This window comes from Pongo pygmaeus, chromosome 10 (assembly GCF_028885625.2).
Source record: "Pongo pygmaeus isolate AG05252 chromosome 10, NHGRI_mPonPyg2-v2.0_pri, whole genome shotgun sequence".
Taxonomy (NCBI): Eukaryota; Metazoa; Chordata; class Mammalia; order Primates; family Hominidae; genus Pongo; species Pongo pygmaeus.
Window position 1 is genome coordinate 51,397,964 of NC_072383.2, and position 27,827 is coordinate 51,425,790.

The window sequence follows — 27,827 nt, forward strand, 5'->3', positions numbered from 1 at the left end:
GTCACCTAAAGTCCTGTTGGAATGGGAGCATTCAAGCTGCAGTCCAGGATTAGGGGTGACAGTGAAGGTCAGAGATCTAGGGGCCCTGGCCGAAGACAGGGTGTGTGTGGGGTACAGCCTCTTGGTTGTGGGTGTCCTGTGTCCTGGGCTGGGCTGGATAGAGGCACAGGGAAGGGAGGAGACCCCCGACTCCCATGCAGCTTAGGGAGGTCTCCAGGCCCAGGGCCTATCTCACAGCATCCTTTCCCCAGGTGGCCCAGAAACTAAGGGAGTAGAAGGGGAAGGAGGCATGTCAGATGCCTCCAGCCTCATTCCTGTCCCCTCTGCCTGCCCTCTCCTCACTCAGGCCAGCTTCTGTCAGCCATTGCATACTCATTACATGCTCACTGCGTGTACAGAGCTCCAAAGGGCTTTGGGGCTCCTCTCACCTTAACAATCACTGCTTACCCCTTGCTGCCCATGCAGGCACCCAGGCTCCTTAGCCGCTGGGTTAACTCTGGGGTCCAGAAGCCTATTCTGAAACCGGGGGTCTGGAACCCAGATATTTGAGGAAAATATCGTGGAAAGCCTGAAGAAGTGGCAGTAGGGGAGAAGGTTGGGAGAGAACCCCACAGCCTCTCAGTACAGTACGGTCACTTACAGCAGCAAGAAGGCTGAAGGTGAGAGGGGAAGGAAAGACTCCCAGTGAGCAAACAGACTCTACCTCGTGTTTTCTGAGGCAGAAAACCTAGGCCTGATGTCGAGAGGGGTCAGGATGAAAAGGGACCCCGAGCAGGAGATCCCCTCCGCCTGAGTTTTGGGATTCAGCGAGGTGTGGCGGGGGAAGGGCAGACAAAATAGAGAAAACAGGCAGCAAATGATATGAGACTGCGGCGGGGAATCTTTGGCTTCCATGTGGAGGCGCGAGTCCCGTTGCTGCACACGGTAATTGCTAAATTACCCGCCATCTGCTCCGCTCTCAGACATAAATTACCTGCGAGAAGGGAAGACGCAGAGGCTGCGCACTTTCCTTCCTCTCCCCCAGACCCGCGCAAGGCGCTGAGGGGGTCCTCCCTCCGGCAAAGGCGGAGGGACGGCCTGACAAGAACAGTGTGCACTTACCTCTGTCCTCCCCTGAGGGACAGTGGCCTGAGGTGACCGAGAAACCTGACCCTCCCAAGGTCCCCGGGCTGCCAAGGCGGACCCTTGGGCCTTAGGGCGGGGCCTCCCCCGCCGCTCAGGGGAGGCGGAGCTCGTTGTGGTGGGCGGGGCTTTCCCCAGGTGGGACCCATCGCCTGGGCAGGTTTCCCCGGCCACCCCCTTCCTTCTACCCAACTCCCTGGCGCCCACCCCTCTGCTGGTGGGGAGGTGTCCCCAGCTCTCGTTGACTCCCCTCCCAGTATCCCAGAAAGAAGAGAGGACGGCAGGCAGAGGGCAGGAGAGAGAAAAGGGTCACACCTCCTTCCTTTCATTCTGCTCTGAACTTTGTCCTTCCCCCGCTAGATTCTGAAGGGTGAGCGAGGTGTGAAAGCAGATGTAGGAGAGATGACTTGAAATGGGGCACAGTGTAGGGTGCAGCCGGTTGGAGCGAGGGAGGGAATGGGAAAGCTATGCCCACTGCCAGGCGGGGTTGTCTGGGGAGATGGGCAGGTAGCCTGGGTAGGGTGGAAGGTGGTCAGGCTGGGGAAGTGAGCAGAGTGGGAGGTGGGCAGGAAGAGGGGGTCGGAGGGATGGAGGCGGGGCAGGATGGGAGGTGGGAGAACCAGGATGGAGACTCAGAAACGAGCAGGTAGTGAGTCGTCTGGGTGATGAGCTAGAGGAGGATCAGAGTGGGAGAGAGGGGAGACAGCAAGACGTTCAGAAGCAGTTCAGGCCCTGGAAGGAATGCAGGGAGCAAAGGCTATGGCAGGGAAGGCAAGGGTGTTTGTGGGTCCTTGCAGGGTCCCAGAAAGGTGAGGGTGAGAGTCCCAGAGCCACTTCTTGCTCTGAGGCCGAGGCCTGACTTCGGAGGGGAGCCGAGGAGGCCACCTATGCAGCAGGGATGGGCGCCAGCCTTCCTCCCCCAACCCCAGGCACCTGCAGGGGTGTGCCCATCAGGGTGGAGACGGGCTAAGCCGAGTCCCAGCTCTGAGCGCAGGAGCTAGTGGGGTTTCTTCGGAGTGATTGTTTAGTATTCATGGGGCGACGCAATCTCTCCCACATCTGCTTAGCACAGCAAGTCCTGTCATATAACTGTCTCCCGCACTGTCTGTCCATAAAGAATGTCTCGGAATTGGTGTAATTCAGAGAAATTAATGACGACTTTCCGCGGGACGGCTCCCTGGGGGATGATTAACGCTTCATCGTCCATCTGATGCGCTGGGCCCAGCGCTCCATCGCGAACATTTGGGCCGTGGCCAGCCGCATTAAAGGTTATTACGGAAAACGCGACCTGAAAACGTGCGAGAGGCATGATGGACCACGAGGGGCGGGGGCCGAGGGCGAGGGCGGGGGCGGGGGGGGGGCGAGGGCGAGGGCGGGGGCGGGGGAGTCAGATCGGAGCTGCCCAAGTCCGAGATTAAGTTTCCCGAAGTTTGAGCACCTGTGGGGTCTGAGGCCGAAGGAGACTGGGTTTCTGCTTCAGTGACGGCAGGACAGGGAGGGTGTTGGGGAGCCGCTCTCCCCCGACCTCCACTGCAGGGGCTAGGGAAGGGAATGGGGACCCTTTTCATGGGTGGGCACATTGCTGTTGGAGGTTTTCCCTGCCTTTTACTCCTCACAGCATTACTGGGTTTTATTAACCTCACCTTACAGGTGATGAAACTGAGGCTCAGAGAGGTTATGTAATGTTCCCACAGTAACACAGCTTGTTGAGACGGAGGCAGGATTTGAACTCAGATCCTTGTCTCATGAGCTCTTGCTCTTTCCACTACACTAGGGGGCAGAATGTCTTATGCTTTTATGTGTCTACCTCAGCTTCCTGCACATAGGTGGCAGGTGTTCGAAAACATTTGTTGCATGAACGAATGAGTTATCTTTGCAGGCTCTATTTCCATGATCTGGACCAGAGGTCCAGAGATCTGGAGGCAGGGAAGAAGATATGGTAAAGAAGTTCCAGTTTGGGCTAAGAAACTCAAAATAGGTTTCCTGTGAGTTTACATGCATTCTGCTGGACATTCTAAATCTCTAGAATCTAGAAGACTGGGCTCTTGATCCTTAGTCAATAGAAAGGAATAGCGGAGGATGTGCACATGAGTGTGAACAAGTGTGTTTGATGAGTGAGTATGTGTAAGTTTGCATGTGACGTGTGTCTGTAAATGTGGGTGAGTTTATGAGTATGTGTATGTTGCATGTATGCGAGAGTGTTTGTGATGAGGGTGTGTCTGCATATGCGTGTATTTTGAGGTTATGTGTGTCCATGTATGATGCATGTATGAGTATGCACCTGTGTATCTGCATGTGTGCAGGCGAATGTGTGCATATGTGTATGTGTGCATGTGGTGTGCCTTGGGGGAGCTGGAAGACTCAGGTGAAGATATCTTTGATTTATGCAAATCTCTAGCAGGTTCTAGGATGTGGTAGGTGGTGATGCTGAGGTGGGAGGCCAGGAGAGGAAGGCTGTTTCTACTTGGTTGGGGAGCCTGAGAAGTGGGTGCTTTTGCCCTTCCAGGCACAGAGGGATAGCATCAGGGTCCAGGGTCTGAGATGGAGACTAGGATCTGAGGCCTTCACTCAGGGTTTGAATTGGAAGTGCTCAGAGGCTCTGGTCTGACCTGGGAGGGTGATAAAGAGGTGGGGCCAGGATGGGAGGCTGCCTAGACTGTGGAGAATTCAGGCCTACTCACTTCTCTTCTCTGCCACCCACTCCACAGGTTTTGACCATTAGCTTCTAACCAACCTGCACTTCCTAACTCTAGATTCACCCTACTCCACTTCACGGTGGTAGAATTACCAGAAGTCTTTTTTTTTTTTTTTTTTTGAGATGGAGTCTCGCTCTGTCGCCCAGGCTGGAGAGCAGTGGTGCTATCTCGGCTCATTGCAAGCTCTGCCTCCCGGGTTCAAGCAATTCTTCTGCCTCAGCCTCCTGAATAGCTGGGACTACAGGCGCCCACCACCATGCTGCGCTAATTTTTTGTATTTTTAGTAGAAACGGGGTTTCACCGTGTTAGCCAGGATGGTCTGGATTTCCTGACCTCGCGATCCGCCTGCGTTGGCCTCCCAAAGTGCTGGGATTACAGGCATGAGCCACTGCGCCCGGCCCCCAGAAGTCTTTATGTGCAACCTTCTAACTAGGAGGACCATAACCACAGTCAAAACTTCTCTCTGTCTCATTGGCACTATTGAGAGGTCCAAAACAGTTTCCTGGTCTCTTGGAGGCCATTGGTATATATTCCTTCTTTCTTTCTTTTTCTTTTTCTTTCTTTCTTTTTTTTTTTTTCTTTGACACAGAGTCTTGCTCTGTTGCCCAGGCTGGAGTGCAGTGGCACCATCTTGGCTCACTGCAACCTCTGCCTCCCGGGTTCAAGCGATTCTCCTGCCTCAGCCTCCTGAGTAGTTGGGATTACAGGCACACGCCACCATGCCCAGTTAATTTTTGTATTTCTAGTAGAGATGGGGTTTCACCATGTTGGTCAGGCTGGTCGGTCTCAAACTCCTGATCTCATAATCTGCCTGCCTCGGCCTCCCAAAGTGCTGGGATTACAGGTGTGAGCCACCGTGCCTGGCCGGCCGCTGGTATATATTCTTACTGCACTTCACACAAGCTGAGGTTTTCAGGCCACTTGTGTTGGGAAGTTCTTCCTTGAGTCTAACTTCAGATCCTCTTTGTCATGTTTGATGCCCAATAGGCCCAGGCTAAGTTCGTGAAATTGGGGCCTTGCACCTCCATCCCTCCACCACAGAAATGGAGTAATTTCTTCTGGATGGAGGAGTGTGTCTGGAGTATAGGGACACTGAGAGAAGGAGGGCTAAAGCCTGGCAGGTCACAGATGAGTCAGACCATTCTTTGGGAGGAGGGCAGTCATCAACAGGACAGTCTCAGAAAAGGGAGGTCAGAGAGCATCAGTTTCAGCCTGTATAGACAGCAGCCAGAGTCCTCAGAGGTGGGAAGATTTACCCAGTGTCCCCTGCTATGCAGTAGCTGCTTCTGAAAAACCCAGGCCCCTGACTCCTGGTCTAGGAGTCCTTCTTGTGCCCTATTTGGAGGATCCTATATTCTGTTCTTATTCTCCTGGCTATGTGGGGGTGGGGGAGAGGGAGGAATATTCAGCTAGGCCCGGGTGCTACCCAGCCATGCCAGCTGGGTCTTGAGGCCTCATTGCCTCACATGCACCATGCCTGTTCCTTCAACTCCCCATTCTCCCACTGCAGGGTGGTGTGGTCTCTAAGCGCCACCTGAGCAGCCATCCACGTATTTAGTCATCTCCTGACCCCAAACAGTTTCATACATATAGTCTGTCTTCAGCCTGAACTATCTCTCCTTTTTCCAGACCAGCCTCTCAGCATTTTACAAGATTGTCCCATACTGTCCTCCTCTAGGAAGCCCTCCTTGACTGATCCTCCTGGTTCCGGATCCCAAATGTTTCCTTTCGAAACCACTGCCAAGGTGCTTGCAGGCCTCTTCCTGTTATCTTTCCTGTTCCCCACATACTGGCACTTCCCTGTGAGCAGGGCTGTTTTTCTTCTCTCTAGGGATCTGACTTCTTTCTTCTTTCCTGTCTTCCAGGATCCTCTTCCCGCACCAGGAGAATCAGTACTGCAGGGGAGATTGACTGAACCCTTCCCTGTTTAATGTTTTCTGGGAATGGCAGGGATAACGGAGTCCCGTTGGGTCTCATGGTCTCATACTGAGGAGGAGGAGGTGGTGCAGACCCTTTCCCTGACCGGATCTTGGTGGCTTACTCTGGTGTAGGCTCCCCCAACCCCAGCTCCTGGTACTTCTCCTGCTCTGGTTGCCTCTGGGCAAGTTAACAGCTCTAGGCTGCTGTGCTGGAGCCCCTGGGGCGCTGGGTGTGGTATGGGCAGCGGCAGACAGCCCCTCTGTGATTCTCAACTTTGGCTTCTCACCGCTCCTGACTGCCTGCTCCCCCACTTCCAGGTGAGTGTTTCTCCGGTTTGTGTTTCTCTGGTTTCCCTTGCACCTTCCCTTTCCTTCTCCCGCCCAATCCTCACCCAGCCCATTTATCCGAAGAGCTGGAGTCCTTCCAGAACATTTCTCCTTTCCTGGGTCCTTCGGGGTTGGCAGCCCCCAGGTGGGGAAGGGGTGAGTGGAGACTGGGTGGAGGCCAGGGTCCTGGCTCTAGTGAGGCACCAGGTCTAGCTCTGGATCAATCGATGCTTTGGCCGCCACCTTGTGGCAGATATGGAGAACTGCAGGATTGGGGTCCCTGCGCTGAAAGTGGGACCTTCTGGAAAGGGAGGAGGAGATGATGGCAGGGCTGTACATTATGAGGGTAGCAAACCTCAGATTTCCAAATTGACATTGGGGTATCCTAATTCCTGACTGACAGGGAAGTAGAAACCTGCCAAGTAGCAAGGACACTTAAGGATGGAGACAGAGAATTAAAACACTGTCCTTCAGTCTCAAACTTATTGTTCTAATCCTCCTTCCCTAAAACAAAAACAAAAACAAAAACAAAAACCCTAAAAGGGCAACAGTCTGAAACTGAAGCAGGAGGAGCTGAGGTCTGATCTGCAGAAGTTCCAGTAAGTCCCAAAGTGTATTTGGATGCTCTGCCTGTGACTGTTGCACGGCTTTTTCACAGCTCCTCTCCACTCCCAGTCAGTGAGTCTCCCACCTTCTCCAGGCTCCTTAATCCCATCATGCTCAGTTCATTGGTCCTATTCAGAAAATCCTAGTTTCCTTAGCCTTTCTACCCAATCCTGGGTTGTGCCTATGACCAAGATGCTGATCTGGGAAGTCCCTTCTCTAGTCTAACTCCAATACTTCCTATAGCACTGGAAATGGAGAGAACCACCATACAGCTATCAGAGCTGCAGATGGGAAGCTGCGACCCTAAGAAAGTGGGAAAGATGAGGAAGCTTCTGAGGGAGGGCGGCTCTGCCTCAGTTTCTCCTGCCATCTTCCTCTCCCCTGCCCCCTTGGATCCTTGGAGATGAAGGGGATGCGACAGAGTGGCCCACCTCACTGGAGAATTCTCTCCACTTGGGTTCCAGGATTCATAGGTACTGGGGGAAAGGGGAACTTCTGAGTTCCAACCATGAGCCTTGTTATTCTCCTCTGTAGAGTGGGTACTGGGGAGAGTGAAGATGGGGGTATTTGTCTCTATCAGGCCTTCTGGTCTCACTTAGGAGTCCCTCTGAAGCCTTTTTCTTTCTTTCCACTTAAATCCCAGGCTCTCAGAAGCTCTTATAATGATTCTTGGAGCTCCTATATCACTCCCCCTCAGTCCAGCTCCCTTCTCTGGTGAGCCAAGGGTCACCAAATCCTCCCTGCCATTCTCTCTCTGCTTCCCCTGGCACTTCTTGGAGATCTTGGCCAGGAGCCCCGGCTCTGCAGGCCCCGGCGCCCTCCCTCTGAGGTGCCATTCCTCCCCTGCCTCATTTGCTGCCGCTGACCTTACTGAGTTAAATTAAAAAGCAATGTTCTGTGTGCGGCTCCAGCCCTGTGGAGCTTGACTCTGGGAAGACGAAGACAATTACTGGCCCCTCCATCTCCCTCTCATCTGGCTGCCTTATAATTTTTCCCCCCGCTGCCTGGTATGCAACATTTATGTTTTTAATAACACCAGAATGGTTTTGACCTTGGAAATTCATAGCAGAATGGGCACTGCAAGAGGCCCCGACGTGATTGGCATTTGTCTCAGTCCTTTGCAGGGAGGAGGCTCTAGTGCCTCCTGGATTCTGGGGAAGGTGTGTAGGGGCTGCACCCCATGCGGTTTAAGAAGAAATCTCAAAAATCAGAGTAGACAAGGACATGGGAAGGTGGGAAACAGAGGGGGAGGGTGTTGTCTTTTTAGGTTTCGCCTGGAGGATGAAAGTTAGAATAAGGTGTTTGAGAGGTTGGGATGTTTTTCTCCTCGTTTTATAGGCGGAATCCTAGATTGGGGATGGCATGGAATACGTGTGTGTGTGCGGGCAATGGGGAAGGGGTGGTGTGTGATGCAAGTGTATACATACACTCAGGCCATCAGTGCACAAGCTTGCACATATACCCCCGACACAATTGGATCCATTTCTCCTCATTTACTCTCAGCTTCTCTAGCTCTTTAGCTTCAAGGAGAGTAGATAAAGTGAGGACTAGCCAGAGGACTGAGGTCAGACTCTAAGTAGAACTTACCAGCTGAGAGTAAAGGGGGCAGGGACAGAGTCCTCTTCGGGCTTGTAGACAGATTTTCTTCCTAAGCCCTCCTACCTTTCTTCCTTTCTCTTTTCTATGCCTACCTCCCTGGGTGGCTCAGCTTTTGAGATAAAAGGAGAACCAGTGGCAGCAAGAAGAATCTGGAGGAGGCATGGGTTGGTCAGCAGAGGGACGGGAGAGGCAAGAAGCAGTGATGGGACCAGGTGAGGGGATGCCTGGGAAGAGAGAGCTGAAGATCACGTGCAGGCCCTCTCCTCCAGGTGTAAAGGGCTGTGGTAAGATAGACCAACGTTAGAACTGGGAAAGGCTTCTGTGTCTACAGCTTTGAGGAGTTTCTGGAACTCCAGTGAAAAGCCCAAATTATAAATGAAGAGAAGCTTCTTTTGCAGTTCAGAAAGTAGGAAGAGAAGGGACAGAGGGCCATGTACCTGAGGATGAGGGGTGCACAGCCAGGTAGCTACAGCACACATCTGTGTCCTGGGTTAACAGTCTTGTATGCACCAGTTCCATATGTAAACATATGGAACACAGTAGCTTTGGCATTGATTGTTTAAGCCAGGGATTTGATATGCTGTCTGGTTGTGGCCTGTAGGGTATGGTTTTATTTCAGGAGCTGCAGCTGACACAATGGGAAGACCCCTGCGCTGAGAACCAAGAAGTCGTGGGTTCTAGTTCTGGCTCCAGTTATCAGCTGGGACCCTAGGGAATGTCACGGAGGAGCGTGGGTGTCATCTGCTATACCATGAGGGAAAAGCCACAGGGTCCTTCTGTGCCAGCAGCCCCAGTGCTAGGAGAACGAGAAATGGAAGGGAGGCTGAGGAGGGCGATGGCATTTCAGGTACTAGAGAGCTTGAGAAGGGATGCAAGGATTCCTGAATTCAGAAATTCATGGGTTCTTGCTCGAGCTAAAGACGTTCCCAGCCTGGGGCAGCCCAGCCTGGCCTTGCCTGGATTCCAGACAGCATCCAGGGCCGATGTCTGGATCTGTAGGGAGCGCTGTTCTCTGCTGCCCTCCTGTGGCCGCTGAGCCCTTCGCAGGTTGCTGCTGAGAAGATTCCGCTCCTCCGCAGAGCCGCGTTCCTCGCCCCCTGGTGGAAATTGCGTATATTACAAGAAGCGATCTTGGGTTTCTAGCCGCAGCTTTCCCCCAACAGTTTCCCTAGTTTTGGAGGCATTCACAACCTCTTCAAAGCTGGCAAGGTCTTCCGGAGATTTAACACTCTATACCTTTGCCTGAAGTTTTAAGTTCTGGTTTTGGAAAGTGGATAGTGGAGACAAGGGGCTGAGATTGAACAGAGGGCAATTTCTCTTCTTCCTCTTTGGGTTTCATCCTGCAACCCTGTATTCCTAGGGTTGCTCAGAGTTTTAAAATCAGGGTCTGGTGACATTCCTGGGGAAAATGGATCTGGAGCAGACCAGGCATTGTGCGTCTGGGCTTCTTGGCAGTTGCACCTGAGCGCAGTCCGTCAGTGTCGGCAGGGAGATGGATTGGCAGGAGCCAGGAGGCAGGAGGCAGGGATGATGGAGGGAGACGGCATATTTGACAGATGCTGACAGGGCTCATTATTTGCTAGCTCTGGAATCCCCTCCCACCCACCAGGCTGCCCTTGGCCCTCCCCTCCCTGCACTCAATGCTCATTAGTGATTGCCTGTCTTTGGGGGAGAAACCCAGTGGGCCAAGCTGCGGGGGGGTAGGCAAGGGAGGGAGAGGAAGAGGAAGACGAAGGGGCAGGGACACAAGGCAGATGCTGGAGGAGTCGTGGTTGGAATGACTGGGATTTGGAGCTGGGATTTGATGATTACTGGGGTGCTTGGAAGGTGTGGCTGGGGATATTGTTCAGGGGCCAGATACTGAGTTACTGGGGGTGGTGGGTCAGGAGGCATAGTAAAAGGAATTGAGTTCCACTGATTTAGGCACTGATTTGGGGAGAACTGATAAAATAGGAGCTGACCATTTTACTGTGGACTTACTATGTACAGGGTAGGTCTACAGGTGCTTTGAGGGGATAAAAGAGGTATGCCACCTATTTCCTGCTCCCCTTCCTGTGTTTTGAGACCTGCCACATCTCCCTGCACTTGTTGCTCCATGTGTGTCTGAGGGGTGCAAGGTGCTGCCGGGCTGGGGATGCGGAGACAACTCTCCCAAGCAGTTTGTGACCTTCCCACACCCCCTTCCAGTAAAGCTCCTCCAGTCGGCTTCCCACCTCTCCTCATTCCTTTTCTCTTAGAATGTACAAGACATGTAGATATCTGGGTGGGAGAGGGGGCCCTTGGGTGCCCTCCCAGAATTTCCAGTGGCTCCCAGTGGAGGAACTGGGTTGGGGGCAGGGGTAAGCCATACTATCCCGAGAGGCCAGGGGAGCAGACAGGGAGGGGATCTCCATTTGGAGTGTGGAGAATGTTCGATGAGGAGGAGAATGCTGCAGTCGGAGACCGCGCTGCATCCTAATCAGCGCTGCGGAGGCTGCGCCGCGGGCCGTCAATCTTCCACACAAAGGGCCACCCGCCCCCTTCCCTCTCCAAGCCCTCCGCGCCAGCGCCCCCCCCCAACTCCATCCCCAACACTGCGGGGCAGGAAAAGAGGCAGAGAAGGGGGGAGACGACGGACACACAGACAGGGACAGAAAGACCCAGTAAATTCAAGCCAAGATGGACAGAATGGGACCCATAAGGCAGAGTGGGTCCCAGCACTCTGGAGATGAAGAGAGACGGACAGAGGGAACAGAGACACTGCCGAGTGGAAAGGGAAAGACAGAGGAGAGACAGACCTAGAGACAGGACAGAGCCAAGACAGAGGATCATCCAGAGAGCAGACAGAAAGATCGAAGACTCACACAAGGACAGAGCCACCCAGAAACCAGCCATAGCAGAGCAGCCACGGACACAGAGGCACGAGAAGGTCCCAGGCCCAGGGAGAAACTGAAAGCCATGTACCCTGAGCCAAAGGCACACTGACCCAGGGCCAGGACCAGGGCCAGGGCCAGGGCCGATAATATACCAGAATGTATCAGTAGACTGAGAGAAGCAGAGAAGGGGAGGGAGAAGATGGGTTTCCAAGGAGAAAGGAAATGAGAGCGATGGTGGGGAGGCCGTAAGAAGGGTCAGGTAGAGGGTGCAGGGGGTGAGATGGGGATTCTGGGTTGAGGGCTCTGCTGGCCTTCCAGGGCCTGGGACTCAGGTGGGCGGGGAGGCCCATATGTGTGAGTGTGTATGTGTGCGTGTGTGTGTTGTGTGTGTGTGAGCAGGAACCTGGCAATTCCAAGCTCTTCAAAATGCCAGAGTTGTCTGGTGCTGAACCAGACAGCCACACACCCTCCCTCTGCATGGATCACTTGGGGCAGTTATGGTGGGGTGTGAGGGAGAGAACAGAAGAAAGATAGAAGTTTGAGAAAGAAAAAGAATGGCAGAGCCCCAGCAGAGATCAGAGGGAGAGAAACTGATATTGAAAAAGGGAGTAGAGAAATTGGCAGAGGACAGTCAGAGAAAGACAGAGGTGGAGAAAGAAATATGATGGAGGCAAGAAGAGTGTGTGTGTGTGTGTGTGTGTGTGTGTGTATAAAAGACAGGGAGCAGAGGGTACCTCTAACTGCAGGAGGGCGAGAGGGGCACGGAGAGAGAGGGGGCTGTTGAGAGGGAGGCAGACTAAGGGGAAATGGGGGAGGGAAAGCAGGCAGGGCACCTATCTACCTGGACATGCTGGGCTGGAATCAACCCAGCATCATGTTTACCTGATGAAACAACCCTGCAGTGAACTGGGGAGGCAATCAATGAGTTTTTCTCTTTCCTTTTTTTTTTTTTTTTTAGGGTGACCTTGTCATTTTCTTTAAGTACAAAGAACCTATTCCAATGCCTGCTATCTCCTTTAACATAGAAGGTTTCAGCTGCTGCTGCAGGTGCCTGGGTCATTCCTGGCAATTTCTCTTTGGGGATCACCTTTAGAGCCTGCAGTATAGCTCTGAGCATCTGCACCAGTGGCAAATTTGTATCCTTTAGGGGTAGATCTAATTTTTGAAAACAGCCTAAGTGTTAGGAATCAAGGCTGGAGAATCAGGTGAGGACCCAGCTGGGGAGTAGTATTTCCAGTTAAAAAGAAGGTGAAAATGGGAAGACATAGAGAAGGGTGTGCCCTCCTCCAAAGTGGCTCTGAAAGGCCATCCTGAAGGGGAACCTTGCAAGATATGACAGAAGGAGATCTTCCAGTGGCTGCTTGAGGGCCAGTTTCATTTTTCTGTCTGTTTGTTAAAACTGGGCAGTAATGCTCCCAGGAGCATTCACAACCTGGCACTGGAGGGATGAGGCCTGGCATCTGATGATCTTGGGCACAGTGGTGCTAGCCTTGGGCATCTTACAGTCATCCTTCCTGCCAACATTATGTTTATAGCTGCAAAGTTACCCCGTGGACATTCACCACAGCAAAGATCAACAAGTGCAAATGACTAGGGCAAATTCAGAATCCCAGCCAGTTAGTTCATCAGGGAAGGCTGCTAGGAGTGGGGGAGTTAGAGAGGTGTGCAAAGAGAAACCCAACAGGGCATGAAATAGATTAGGAGAAGAGCAGGAGTACCTCTGGCTGATGGTGCTGAGGCAGGTGAGCAAACCATAAATGAGGCTGGGGACAGCTTTGCTAGCCTGGAGCAACGAGCTGGATTCAGGAACCATCATGAAGGGGAATGGAAGGGGGCAGGTTTTGAAGTCAGGCTGGGTGATCTGAATTTGCTGAGAGAAACTGGGGCCCAATGGGGATGCACTGACGTGTCAGGTAGAGTGAGTGTGTGTGCGTGCACTCACACTTGTCTGGATAGGTGTGTACTTAAGTTTGCATATTTTTTTCTGTGTGCGTGTGTAGGGGCATATACATCCAGATGGCTTTGTGCCATGTGGCTTTGTACCCCAGGCTCTTGTCTATCCATCTGTGTGACTGGCATGTGGCTATGCCTGAATGCGTTTGTTCATTTGTGTGTTTCCATGTGGTCATGTGCGAATGGTATCTCAGTTGCTTTCTGTGTATTTTACTTGGCTACGTGTGGCGAAGGGCAGCGTGTGTGTTTTGCGCGCGCGTGTGTGTGTGTGCTCGTGTCTGCAGGAGGAGTGGGGCCGGCAGGGAGCCCTGGCTACCCAAGCATTGCCGTCTGTCTCTCTCCCTCCACTGGCTCCATCTGCCCTCGCTGAGGTCGTGACAAGGAGGCAAACAGCGAAACGGCAAACAGCTACGGCGGGAGAAACAAGAACATTGTAAGCCCAGCGCAGACTCCCCCTGCGGAGGAGAAAGGCACATGAACAGCCAAAGGGACGGACACTCACACACACACACACACACACACACACACACACACGCACACACTCACTCCTGCGCACACAGGCTGCTCCGCGGACACGCTTCACGGAGCAGGTGTGCCCACGCGCAATACCCTCCCGGCCCACAGGCCTCCGCACGCACAGGACACACACACACTCGCTCCTGGCCTCCCTTCCGCCTCCCCTCTTCTGAGCCCTGCGGCCCGGCCTTCCGCACCTCCCAACGCCTGCAGGGGTTGGGGGCGCTGGGGCTCGGGGCGCTCACTCGGACCTCGGAGCCAATGGCCAGATACCTAATGGCTCCTTTGGCCGTGGAAAGGGGTGTGCGTGGGTGTCCTCTCCTTCACTCTTTCCCCAGCCCCGTCGCCTCCCACCCCCCTTCCGGCCCGCGGCAGTTTCCGAAATCGCCCGGCGGCCGAGAATTCATTAGCGGGGGGCGGATGTAAACGCAGCGCGGTGGAACGTTTTAATTAGGCCTGAACAATAAACAAGCTAAACGAGGCGCGCAGGGCTCCCTGGCGGGCCCTCAGCCTCCTCCGCGCGGCGCGGACTCATTACCGCTGCAGCCAATTTCATGCCAGCGCCGAGCACTGGCTGGGCCGGGAGTGGGGTCGGGGGTGGGGGTGCGATTCGGGCGTGCAGGGTGCAGAGCGGGGGCGTCCCGGGGCGAGGGCAGCGGGCCGGTGCCCGCCCGCCCGGGGCCGCGGCGTCCGCATTTCTGCACCATCCACCTGCCTTTTTCAGTGTCCTTGAGATGACGCTCCCTCCCCACACCAGAGCGACCGGCTGGAGCGTCTAGCTTGCTTTTTAGGGTCTCTCTCCCGCCTCTTTTCCTCCCCCGCTCCCTCTCTCCTTGCGGCTGACTCCAGCTCCCCCTCGGTGCCCGTAACCCTCCTTTCCTCTTTTTGCCGCAGTCTCCGTCTCTCTTCCACAGGGTCTCTCCCTCCCCCTTTCCCCGTGGTTGTCAGACTTTCTCCTGGACTTTCTCCGCCCCGCACCGCCCGCCCCGGATGCCGAGCGTGGTAGACTCTGCAGCCGGGCTCCTCGCTGCCCACCGGTGCTGCCTACACCCCCTTGGGCTCCCCTCCAAGGTCCCCTCCGCTTCCCCTCTCTGCCCGCTGCCGCCGCCGCCTTCCAGGCCTCTCCCCACCCTCTCTCTTTCTGCCTGGGTTCTTCGTTTGGGCCGTCTACCCTCGGGTTTCAGGTTGGGCATTGCTCCCGCACCCTACTAATTGGGGCTCTTCTGGACCGATCCAACCAGCGAAGTCGAATTTGGCTCGTTTTCTTCTCTCCCTTTTTTGCGAAGCTGCAGACACTGCTTGCTGGCCCTCCGGCTCTGCCAGGACTTCCCTGGTTCTAGGTGGCGGTGGGTCTGTGGCTAAGTTTGAATCCCAGCCCTGGGCCTCACCATGTGAGTCTTAACCTGGGCTTGCTCAGCTGTAAAATGTAGGAAATAATTTTTGGTGCTTCATGTTGTGGGAATTAGCGCTGTGATAACGAATGTAACATGCTTGGCACATGGGACTTAGTCTATTAGCTCTTCCCTTCTGCCTTTCCTCAATCTGCTCCTCTCCCTAGCCTGGAGTTTTCTTGAAGTGTTTTGAGGAGAGAAAAACCAAAGTCACAGAGTTTATAGGCCCCCAAAAATTGAATATCAGAAATTGCAAATGGTTCAGCCTAACAAATGCACTAGGCTCTGATTGCAAGAAGTGCTGTTGAGTGTGTACAAGAAGGGAGGACCGGGATCGGACTGAACTGCAGAACAAAGGAAACCATGTGGACTGGCACACTGGACTGAGCAAATTAAAACCTAAGGGACACGTCAACCCGCATTAGTCGTGCCTCAGCAGTATGGCTGCCCTTTTAGGGCTGCAGAGTCATGGGACTGTGTCCTCTTGGGGGCTGCAGTGGATCTAGGAGTCCAGCTCCCCCAAGACTCCTGCATCAAGGCAGGAACCAGACTCCTAGAACCTCATACCATCATACTTCTCTCCCATCTATACATCTGACACACACACACACGCGTCCTTTGAGATTTTTAAAGGAAAATTGCAAAGTGTGGGCCTGGAATTCTGTCTCTGCTTGAGTTTCTTTCCCTAGTTCCCTCCTGACTCCTAAGAAGCAGAATCAGCGAGTCGCACACCTTCCCCTGTGTGTGCTGCCCATTGTGTTGGGCGCTGAGAGGAGATCCAGAGGGAGGAGCACAAATCCTGCCCTGCCGGAACTCCTAGGCTCATGGTAAGATGAGGCTGGTCATCAAGACCAACCAAGAGGCATGGAGCTCTGGGCACGCCCTCAACAAAGGCTTATCAGTTGAGTTGGTCAGGAGCAGCTGGAACAAGTCCTGTGACTCTAGCACTGGGGAGACTGGGAATGACCAAATAGGAAAGGATGGAGGAAGATTTGAAGGAAGTCTAGGAGGGTCCCTAGAGGGTAGGGAGAATGGTATTCATTTAGTTAGCAGGGAGCAGCAAAACTGAAAGAAGAGAACTAGCAAATTAGAACTCTCAGTGAAGTGCATTATCTTGGGGTAAGGGATGGCTAATGTGAACCTTGGAGGCAGATAGGGAAGGAATGCATAGGGGTGTGTGTGTGTGTACGTGTGTGTGTGTGTGTGTTGGGGAATGTGTACTGAGGAGACCGAGGTGGGGAGGATGCAGGGCTTGGGAGGGCAGGTTTGCTGGGCTGCAGCAGAGAGCCTGGGCTGAGATGTTCTTGAAGACACCTGGGATAGGGTAGCAGTGGTGGTAGAGGTATAGGACAGCAACATAAAATGTCCTGCTGTTGTAGCTCTACCGTGACCCTGGGCTGGGTAGGCAAGATGCTAGGAAGCCAGGCTGACTTCCTGGGCCCTGATATGTCCTCGTGGGGCGTGAAGATGAATGAGTCTGGATTTCATGGGCTAGTGAACCATGGCTAGGTGGAGACAGCTGCTCAGGCTATGAAATGTGGGGAGAGGTCCCCAAACAGAAAGAGGGAGGAGATAGAGGTGGGGATGGGGATGGGTAATGGGAAGATGGAAGGCTCGAGACCTCTTTCCTGGCTATCTCCTTTACTCATTCCTTTCATGGATTGAATTATTCATTTTAAAGCTAAAAAATCTTCAATAAATTATCTAGTCTAGGCTTTCACCTTCAAAGGGTTCGATATTACTTCCCCATTTCACAGATGAGGCTACACAAGTTAACCAACTTGATCGAGATCTCCCAGGCAGAACAGGCTGAAAAGGGCATGAGGAAGCAGGTCTTTTGCCCTGGGTAGGGGAGATGGGGGTTAATCTCTCCCTGTGCAATCAGGCTCTAAAATTGGCTGCTTCCCAGGACAGAACCGGCAAGAGTTGGCATCAGAATGCAGCAACTTGATTCCTGGCTACTTACCAGTTCCGTGACCTGAGGCAAGTTACTTAACCTCTCTGTGTCTTTATTATCTATAAAATGACAACACTAATACTTGCTCCCGTGGCTTGTTACTGAGAGTAAAATGAGATTTATGCAAAAAGAACTGTGTACAGTTGAATCTAAGTTTATTAGGCTTTAAAAATCATCCTCCTCTTTGATATCATCCCAGCTTATTCTCTTCATACCTGCTAGGGACATCAGTCTTCCTCCTCCCAACCCCTTTGCACTCTCTCCAGCCTCTCAACCTGGCATTTACTTCCCTCTGATCTTGCTTCATACTTTAAATCTCTGTTTTCACTCTCCTATGCATGTTTCAGCACTAAAAGGATCTGTTTACACTCTACTGATGTATATGCTGAATTTTTTTTCTCTGCTTCGGTTTCTTGTCTTTTGTGTCTTCCTTCTCACATCCCAGAGAGCAAGACCCTGTCCTCTCCTGCCTTTGCACTCCTTCCCTCTCTCCAGGACTGGGTTCATAGGGTGCGTCCAAAGAAAGGACACGAGGTGCAGAGAGGTTAAGATAAAACAGGAGAGGGAGGGCTTGGGGGGAAGCCACCAAGCTGCATGCAGGGCTCTTAACCACATGCTATGTGATCCTTGAGCAGGGCATTTGCCAAGATCTGGGGAGGGAAACAATCATCTTCCTCCTGGAGTGAAGGGTGGGACGGGAGTTATTTTCCTAATGTTTAGAGAGGCTGTTTTGTCCCATGATGTGGGACACATCACCTGGAGGCCAATCCCCCAGAAAAAGAATAGCAATTGAGAGACGGCTTTCCTTTTCCTGTTTGGGGTGTGCGTGTGTGTGTGTGTGTGTGTGTGTGTGTGGTAGGAAATGTGTTGTTGGAGATTCTATATCATTTCATTTGCCCTAGCATTTACCAACCCTAACTCAAAGGAAATCCTTTCTAAAGTCTATTCTACATTTCTTTTGCTGACAGTAAGCCCACCTCTTTAGTGGAGGTATTATCTAAAGTCCAGGATCTGGTTCAATGTCTTTTGTAAAAGATGTGTGTATGTCGGGGAGGGGAAAGTAAAAGATGGAACTCGAAGAAATGGAATGACCCAGCTCCTGGCTTTAATTACACGTAAGCCCTGAACATTCTGAACTTTATTAACCTCTTAAGTGTCCACAGGGGTGGGATGGACCTGGTGGGTTTTGCTCCCTGGTCCTCTCTGCAGGGCGTCTCTGGAATGTCCCCTCTCTACACTCTTTGCCCATCCCAGCGTTTGGCTGCACACCATTTCTCCTGGCCTCAGGTGGCGCTATAAATCACCTCTCCCAGAAAGGAGGCTACCACCTACCTATCCAGTCCATGTCTCACCAGCTGTCTTTATCTTGCCCAAGATCCTCTGGTTCTTCCTTCTCTGCAAATCCATATGCTTTCCCCAGCACCACTTTTTTGGATAACCTGATTAGCTGTTTTGGAGAGAGGGGCTCTTTTTGCAGGGACCCCCTTCTCCTCCTAAGTGTCTTACTAATTACAAACAGAGAAAGCCTGGTCTGTGAAGTTAGCCTGCCCCCAGCTCCCTGGCTTGGTGGAGGGAGCCAGGAGCTAGGGGATTTAGAGTGCAATTTCCTGTACCCTTTTCATTTCCTGCTGGGGGTTGTGGAGAGCAATAAGCAAGGTGGGTGGCAAAGGCCAGAAGGACGGGCCAGGTGGGGGATGGGCTGGGGGCGCCTTCCCTCCATGTACTCTTCTACCATCCCCTTTTCTGGCTCTCGAGGTGAGTTCTTTGGGGATGAAGCACCTGATAAATGAGGACCTGGAACTCCTTACAATCTCCCTCTTACCTCCCCAAAGTAAGGGAACGGAGTAGAGAGGAGTGGGAAATGATCCAGGTCTGATTATTGTAATAATAGATGATACTACAGGAAGGAACCTTGGAAATCAGTTGGATCCCTTGAGGTTTTATTTTATTTTAAATAGAGATGGGGGTCTTGCTATGTTGCCCAGGCTAGGTCTTGAACTCCTGGGCTCAGGCGATCCTCCTGCCTCGGCCTCCCAAAGTGCTGGGATCACAGACGTGAGCCACTGCGCTTGGCCTCCTTCAGGTTTCAGATGAGGAAATGGACGCCTTGGAGAGGGCAGGTAACCTGCCCAAGGTTATGTATGTAAGTGGTGAGCTGGTGTGGCTAGGGTTTAGGTAACTCTCATGATTCACTGTTTAGTGCTCTTTCCTCAGTCAGAGTCAGAATGGGCTGTGGGTCAGTGATGTGTGTGTGTGTGTGTGTGTGTGTGTGTGTGTACTGGGGAGGGGGGATTAGATGGGAGGAAGTGGGGTAGGGAGCAGGGGATCTGGGGAGGTACCTGGATAGCAGGGGACTCCGGGCCCTGAAATGTTCACTCTTTGGTAGGTCCTGTGGAAGAGTGCAGGCAAGTCCTGACTTAGGGAAGCTTTTGGGAGCTGGCTCAGGAAACAGTTGTGTGGAAAAAAAGGAGGGGAGAGGGAGGAACTGTGACCCTTGGAAACTATTAGCCCCACATCTCTTCTTCCCCTATCCACAGTCAGAGGTGGATGAGGTGGGGGAGGGGGCATGGCAGAGGACAAAGGAGCCAATTATTGAGTGAGTAGATTAATTGATTAATTGTCCAGAAGCTTCCAGCGCTCCCCAACAATGACATCCCCTCCCCTGACCCCAGTCAGGCATGGCCTCGGTTGGCCTGGATTATTAATTAGGGCTTGAAGTCATTTAACGATGATTTCATTATCGACGTGCTGTCTGTCTCGGGCTCAGCCCGGTTGCCAGGGCGACTCTGATCGATTGCCTTCCGGTCTTCTTGGCTTGGCCGGCTGCTTCCTTTCTGGAGCCTGGCTGTTGGCGAGCACTCCCTAGCGGCCCTCTCTGGTATTTCAGAGCTTCCCTGTTGCCCGCTTGAGAGACTCAGGCAAGGAACAGAGATCTACAGCTGCCTTGGGGGTCTTTCAGCTACTGACTGACCTAGCTGTTGCCTGGGAACCGGCTTTTCTCCTTTTCTCCTAGGTTGTAAAGTCCTTCTGATTCTGTCCCCTGGCCTTCTACCCATACCCCTTTGGGATGGGTGTAGGAATAGGTAGGGACCTCAGTTGTTTCCTCGAAGCCTTTCAATTTACCTCTGGGAGGCCCAAATAAGCTGTGATAAAGTTCTTCCTGCTGCTAAGCAGACTCCTTAGGCTCTGGCTATCCTGGGACATGTGGCCTCTTGGACCTTGCATGAGGCTGGCAGGGAAGGAGTGGGGACAATTTCCCTTCAGATTGCCTGAGTTAATGTTCTTAGGGTCTTCCCCGGCCCTGAGAGGAGCTGGGGGAGCTGGTCTTTGCAGAGCTCAGCTACTTCCTCAGCCTCAAGAAAGCTTGGGGAAAACAGGCAGGGTCCAGGTTGTCATGCTGTCTTAGGTCTTCAGAAACTTGGCTGGTTACTCTATCTCTGGTCCCTGAAAACCTAGATTCATGCACATTCACTGGTCTCAGGATCTCTACTGTATGCCTCAGTTTCTCCTTTCATGGGTTTCATGTATATATTTGTGGGGTCTGTTAGTAGAGAGTTGCTTGAAGGCATCGGTCATGGCTTCTCAGTAGGTGTCTATAAATTGTTGACCCCAAAGTAATGGGCGTCACTGGTGTCTTATCTCCCTTATCCTTTGCATGATGCTAATTTCATTCTCAAATGCAGATCTCTCCTCAGTCCTTACCTCTCTTTACTCCTCTCCCCTTGACCCCGACCAAAGACTGTCCCCAGCACCCTCCCCAGAACGTACCTCCCTTGGCTGTCTGCCTCTATTTTTCCTCCTCCGCCCCACTTCCCCTTCTACTGGTTGTGCCAGGCTGCATTCGCTGTGAAAAATTAAGAGCTGGGCTTCAGGCCTCTCTGGACTGCAGCATTTTGGGGACAGGAAGGCAGGTTGGGTTGTCATGTCCATGTAGGGGTCTCTGCGAGCCCCCCAGGTTGGCTCTGGGAGAGAGCCTGGGGGCTCTGGCAGCAGCCTCACCGTATCAGCTTTCTGGGCACATCTGCCACCGAGCAGCACCTGAGAGGGGAAGCGGCTCAGCAGCGAGCTGAGTGAGATTGAAGAGGATCATAAAGAAAATATATATCCCCCTCCCTGGCCTCACTCCCTCCTCCTGCTCTACACTTGCCTCCTTCTCTCTCTTTGTCTCCCTCCCTCCCCCCTTTTCACTGCAACCTTGTTTTCTTTGTTCCTTCTTTGCCTCCGTCACCCTCATCTCTGTCAGGCAGGTCTGTCTGTCTGTCTGTCGGCCATTTTGTCTATCTCCTTGACTCCAGATATTTTTTGGTCTGAGTTTTTCTAGGACTGTGTCCACCATCAGCCCTTCTCTCTCCCTCCCCGCTTCCCTCCCTCAGTCTCGGAGGGTCTGTCATACCATCACGTCTTTATGAGTTTCACTGTGTGTGCCTTTTAGTCTCTCCATCCACCTCCCCTCCCATCTGTCTCATTTGGCTGCCTCCCCATCGCTCTTCGCATCTCTCTTCCCATCTCTTGCCCTGCCTTCCATCTCTCCTTTTTGCTTCTCTTCTCCCTGTCTCTTTCAGCGTCTTCTCCTCTCTCTGGCTCACACCCCTGCCTGCCTCTCATCTTCCCCCATCCCACCCCTCAAGGTTCAGATACTTCATGCGAAATCACCTGGATGGGCTCCAACTGTCAGTGTCCCCCATTCTGTACCCCCTTCTCCCAGGGAGATTTACAGCCCTAACTCGGCATCTTCTGCATTCCCCACCAGCCCTGGGCCAGTTCTTTTCATTACCTGGTGATTATCTGGGGGCCCTGGCATTTCCCCCAGCCTCCCACCCTCTACCCAGCAGGCAGTGAACAGCACAGGGAGAAAGGAGAAGGGATTGCTCTTGGGACCAGATGCAAGGACATGGAGACCCTCCCCCTGTGCCGCCCTTCTTTCCCTCAAGCGATGCACATCTGGGAAAATCCCAGCTTGAGGCAGGGGAAGACAGCTTAGGACTGTTGGAGCAGACATAAATCAAACACCCAGATGCCTCTCCCCTACTGTTCTGTCATTACAGCCATCCTTCCAATTCCTGCCTGTCTCCTTTGCCTCTAGGCATCCTGGCTCTGTAGTCTTGACTGGGGCCACTCATCCACTACCCAGCATAGTGCCAGGCACAAAGGAGGTGCTCAGTTAATGCCCTTGGTCCATGTCTAATAGAGAAGCACTATGGCAAAGTCAATGTGATGTTTAGGTTTTTCTCAGTTGGCAATTCTTTCTGAGATCTGGAGCAATTCTCTCTGCTCTAATTCCAGTATTATGTCTTAGTATATAATTAGTATAGACTCTACTTCCAGGGTCTTGCCTCTACCCTTCTCCTCCCCTCTCTCGCCTCCACCCCAGTCTTTCTTTCATCTCATTTAGGGTGTAGAGGATTAGCAGCCCTATTGAGTCAAGGCAGCAGTACCCCTTTCCCTTGAGACCAGTGGCTTCTTGAGCTGATCACTTGTCCATTCAGCCCTTAGTCTCTATGCCGACTCCACCTATTCCATCCCTGGGAGTCCAGTCTCGTCTGTTTGAAGATTGACATCAGGGAAGGAGGAGATACCTTCCTTTGGTCACCTGTTTCAGGGTCTTGGAAGCCCTACTGTTTGAATATCTCCATTCCAGAGAGCAGGAAACTCTGTAGGCAGGGACTATATCTTTTTCGTCTTTATTTCCTCCATCACAATAATCAATGAGTAGTCAGTTAACATATGCTATGAATGCTGAATGACTCTCTTAGGAGATCTCCCACAGTGAAGCCTAAACCAGCTCCCTTTTAATTTTATCTCTGGGGTGAGGGACAATGTGGGTAGGGGGGTGAGAATTGGGGGATGATGGTAGAGGAACCCAGTATGGGAGCCTGGTGCGTCTATCCTTGTTGAAAGGGCTCCTGAGTGGAGGTTCTTTATCTGGACCTGGGACTGACTCTCATATTTTATTTTATCTTTTTATTTTTTGTGAGACAGAATCTCCTTCTGTTGCCCAGGCTGGAGTGCGGTGGCGCAATCTCAGCTCACTGCCACCTCCGCCTCCCAGGTTCAAGCGATTCTCATGCCTCAGCCTCCCCAGTAGCTGGGATTACAGGCATAATCCACACCTGGATAATTTTTGTATTTTTAGTAGAGACTAAGTTTTGCCACATTGGCCAGGCTGGTCTCGAACTCCTGGCTTCAAGTGATCCGCCCACCTCAGCCTCCCAAAGTGCTGGGATTATAGGTGTGAGCCACCATACCCGGCCCCGACCCCCGTATTTTCACAGGCAAGGCACCAACCCCTTCTCAGCCTCTCCTTCAACCAGTCAGGACCTCTTCCATATCCAGTATTCTCTTGGCACACATGCTTACTTCAAAATCCATTTCCTGGCGAGGTGCAGTAACTAACTAATGCCTGTAATCCCAGCACTTTGGGAGGCTGAGGCGGGTGGATCACCTGAGGTCAGGAGTTCAAGACCAGCCTGGCCAACATGGAGAAACCCCGTCTCTACTAAAGATGCAAAAATTAGTTGGGTGTGGTGGCTCAGGCCTGTAGTCCCAGCTACTCGGTAGGCAGAGGCAGGAGAATCGGGTGAACCCAGGAGGTGGAGGTTGCAGTAAGCCAAGATTGTGCCACTGCACTCCAGCCTGGGTGACAGAGCGAGACTCCATCTTTAAAAAAAAAATCCATTTCCTGTTGCCTGGTCTCCAACCAAGCTCCATTTAAGCTCCACTCCACTGTCTCTCTGAACTGGGTGCCCCTGCTTCTCCCATTGCCTGCCTCCAGCTTTCTTCCTGGATTCTGGGCTATGCCACCTCCTTCACACTGTTCGTCCCCTTTCCTAAACCCCCTTCAAAAGTTCCACTACTTCCAGCCTCCTTGGGGTCCCACTTCCTGCCCTCTCCCCCTACCAGAAAAAGACCATGGATAAGTGATTCCTCATGGTTATGGGGTTGGTAAGATAACTGAGACAGCCAGGGAGGAAGAAGGCTGAGGAGACTGGGCCTGGAGTGGTGCCAGTGTAGAACCCCTGAGGGCTTTGAGCAGAGAGCATTCCATGGTGCCAGGGCAGAGCTCTGGATTGAGGAGTGCAGACCAGAGGCCTTGTGGGCCTGAGGAGGGTGGGTAAGTTTGCTGGGGGTGGAGTGATTTGGGGCCTACATTCCATTCTACTCCAAGCCAGAAAACTTCAGTAGAGCTGGTCCTAGGAACATGTAAGCTAGGGGAGGTTATTTCCTAGCCTTTGTCCTCCAGCATTCTTCCCTCCTTTTTGCATGCCTCCATTCCTGGCTTTCCCTTCTGGCCTGTTTTATTTATTTAGGGCTTGCTTTATTTATCTTTATCTTTCCCACAGGGCCCAGCACATGGTATGTGCACAGACATGTTGTTTGAATGAATGAAGATTTTCCCACCTGGGTCTGCTGCCTCCTTCCTGTTTTACCACCTGGTGTCACTTCAGATTCTGAAACTATCTGTGGCTCATCTACTTAGGGAGGACACTGATGTGGACATTGCAGAATATCAGCTCCAGTTTGATAAGGTGGTGCACAATGATGAGAGAGAGGACTTTGAGGGTTTTCTTCCTAGGTGCTCAAGTAGCTAAAAATAAAATAAAATAAAATAAATAATAATAATAAAATACAATAAAAAACAAGCAGTGGTGGGAATTACAGATTAGCTACAGGAGGAAAGATTACCAAATTCCGTTGGGGTGGGGCTGCTAGTGGTCTTTAAAACACTGAAGGCAGGCTTGTCTCAGGTCCCAAGTATATTGCAAATGAGGCAGCACTAAATAAACCTTGAAACCTGTTGGCTCTATTCTCTCTCTTGGAATCTATCAATTTTATATACATGATAGGCATATTTACTGATTGATAAAGGCTTAGCGGAGAAGCCTGAAACAGGACTGGATTACTTGGTCTCCAAGAGGCAGTTTCTTTCTATCACAAAACATGTTTAAAGCTGTTTAATTTTGAAGGTCCTTGGAGTCTTAAATTGTTCCCCACCTCCCACACACATACACTTTCGGCAATACCCCCAATACCAGAAACCCAGACAACACCTATCCATGTATGACACCTGAGTTATTGACTGTATGTGGCAATCGTTTAATTCTAGGTTCACTTTGTCTTGCTGTCCAGTGCCTTTGGAAAACATCTCTCTTATCAGTTAACATGTGAGTCTCCAGAAGGCAGACTCATTTCAATCTTAGTTTAAGCAAAATCATGTGGAAAACCCAATTTCCTTTAAAAAGTATATTCCAAGTTAATAAAAATAATTTTTGATTATATATTTTTGGTTTATCTTTGTCACTTTTTTTTTTTTTTGAGACAGGATCTCACTCTGTGGTTTGGGCTGGAGTGCAGCGGTGTGATCATGGTTCACTGCAGCCTCTAACTCCTGGGCTTAAGCGATTTCTCTGCCTTAGCCTCCTGAGTAGCTGAGACCACAGATGCATGCCACCATGCCTGGCTAATTTTTTGGAGGGGTATTTTTGTAGCAATGGGGTCTTGCTATGTTGCCCAGGCTGGTCTTAAACTCCTGGCCTTAAGCAATCCTCCTGCCTTGACCTCTCTCAAAGTGCTAGGATTACAGGTGTGAGCCACTGTGTCTGGTCTTTTTTCTTTTATGATCACAGAAATCACAAGGCAGATGAGGGAATAGAAAGAACCAGGGAATGAGGATAAGGAACGTACCCTAAAAAGCATGCTGTCGGGGCTCTTTGTGGTGAATTATGACATAATAAGCAAGAGTGAGGCAGGTGGGTTCTGGTTGGAGAAGTCATATTGATCTATATGGATAAAAACTCTGGACTTTGAGGTATGATACAGCCTTCATTTAACTCAGATGACCTGATGTCTTTCCTACAACAAAATAAAACAAATTAACTTTCTAAGGGGGATGGTGGGGGTATGGAGCATCTGCCTAAGGCTATGAGAGGAATTCAGCAGAGCCTTGTAAGAGAGGATAGAGAGACAGCCAACCATTTACAAGGGAGGACAGAATGATACATTTGAAGGCATGAAGGAAGATAACCAGAGAGACAGCTGGCATTTCCTGTGCTACCTGGTGTGTAGCACATTATGGTGGGTGTTGGGAGGAGATACATGGAAGAAGGGGCCATTCACAATGACCATTCACAATGGCTAGTCTAAGAGTAGAGACAGGATATAGTGATAGATGGGACCACTGGGTGGACTTCTACAGTCTATGCTTACAAGAAAATGAAGGGTTTTGGGAAAGAAACAGAACCAAGTTTGGTTAGCAAGTCTTCTTAGAAAAAATGAGTGTGGATCAGGGTTCATTGCAGACAAAGGCCATCCTATGTTTCAGTTGCAGATTGGAAAGTAAGATGGACATGCAGATGGATTTCCTTCTACTGTTTTCTTGTGAGGACTTTTCTGAGGAGTGCTGGGTTGATATGATGCTGGGTTGAGAAAAGGGGAGTAGAGAATCAAAGGGGAGGAAGGGAGAGAAGAAACTGATTTTTGCTGTTCAATGTATCACATCACTTTTTTTTATTTTTTGAGGGGGAGTCTTGCTCTGTTGCCCAGGCTGGAGCGCAATGGCACGATCTTGGCTCACTGCAACCTTGGCTTCCTGGGTTCAAGCAATTCTCTTGTCTCAGCCTCCCAAGTAGCTGAGATTACAGGCACCCACCATCACGCCCAGCTAATTTTTGTATTTTTCTTAGAGACGGGGTTTCACCATGTTTGGTTAGGCTGGTCTCAAACTCCTGACCTCAGGTGATCCACCCACCTTGGCCTCCCAAAGTGCTGGGATTACAGGCGTGAGCAACCGCACCCAGCCACACATCACTTTTTAAGTCTCTTAATCTTTTTTCTTTTTTTTTTTTTTGAGACGGAGTCTTGCTCTGTCACCCAGGCTAGAGTGCCATGGCTTGATCTTGGCTCACTGCAACCTCCACCACTTGGGTTCAAGCGATTCTCCTGCCTCAGCCTCCCGAGTAGCTGAGACTACAGGTGTGTGCCACCACACCTGGCTAATTTTTTGTGTTTTTGGTAGAGACAAGGTTTCACCGGGTTAGCCAGGATGGTCTTGATCTCCTGACCTCGTGATCCGCCCACCTTGGCCTCCCAAAGTGCTGGGATTACAGGCTTGAGCCACTGTGCCCAGCCTAAATCTCTAACCTTTTACACCCTCCCTGGCTTTTCCCAGTTCTCGTTGTGATTCTGTTTGGAAAATCTAATTCTGATTCATCCTGGTAGCCCATCTAGTTTCTGAAGAGCTCTAGAAGCAGAAGCCCAGGCTTTTCTGATTTGTCAAGTTGATAATCTTTTTTTGGTGTGATAGAAATGTTAACAATTTCCAGAATTGGATTCTGACTGAAACTAAACCTGTGAATGTGTCAAATCTTGAATGAAGAGACCTGGATTTGACTCTGCCATCTCTGAAGTTGTCCCAGAGAAACTCAGAAAAGCCACGTTATTCACAACCATTCTGAAATGACACCAGATAATAGGAAGTATACGTAGCCTCTAGAGAAGCTTTGGATGTCTGATTATTTACCCAAATCATAGCACAATGGTACTAGTGTAGTGTCTGCATGTAGCTGGGACTGCATAATATGGAGGGAAGAAAGCAAAAATGTTTTGGTCTGTATCTACATGAATTTTGCCTGCATCTGGATAGATTTTGTCTACATCATTTTGGTGTACATTTGGCCTGCAGTGGTTTGGTCTACATCGGAATGGGTTTTCTTGGAATTCGGCCTCTGCCCAGCTAGAATGAGATTTAAGACTTGCAGTGCTGGGGTGGTAGGGTAGGTAGGTGAATTGGAGGAGGCGGCTGTGTTTCCCCTTGGTCTCCCGAGCAGTTTGGGGGCTGTCATAATTTTCAAGTTCAATACTTGGTTGAGCCAGTAATATTTATTGCAGAA

At 51.5% G+C, this 27,827-nt stretch overlaps 1 long non-coding RNA gene across 1 annotated transcript; it reads right to left on the reverse strand.

The window, feature by feature from the left end:
• Window positions 1-8,854: 8,854 nt before the first annotated feature.
• On the reverse strand, window positions 8,855-19,501 carry LOC129009338 (uncharacterized). Its single transcript, XR_008492752.2, has 4 exons — window positions 19,281-19,501; window positions 18,274-18,388; window positions 12,843-13,485; window positions 8,855-9,366 (listed from the first exon to the last, which is right to left on the reverse strand). It is a non-coding gene; the product is annotated as an uncharacterized LOC129009338 (long non-coding RNA).
• Between the last annotated feature and the right edge of the window lie 8,326 nt (window positions 19,502-27,827).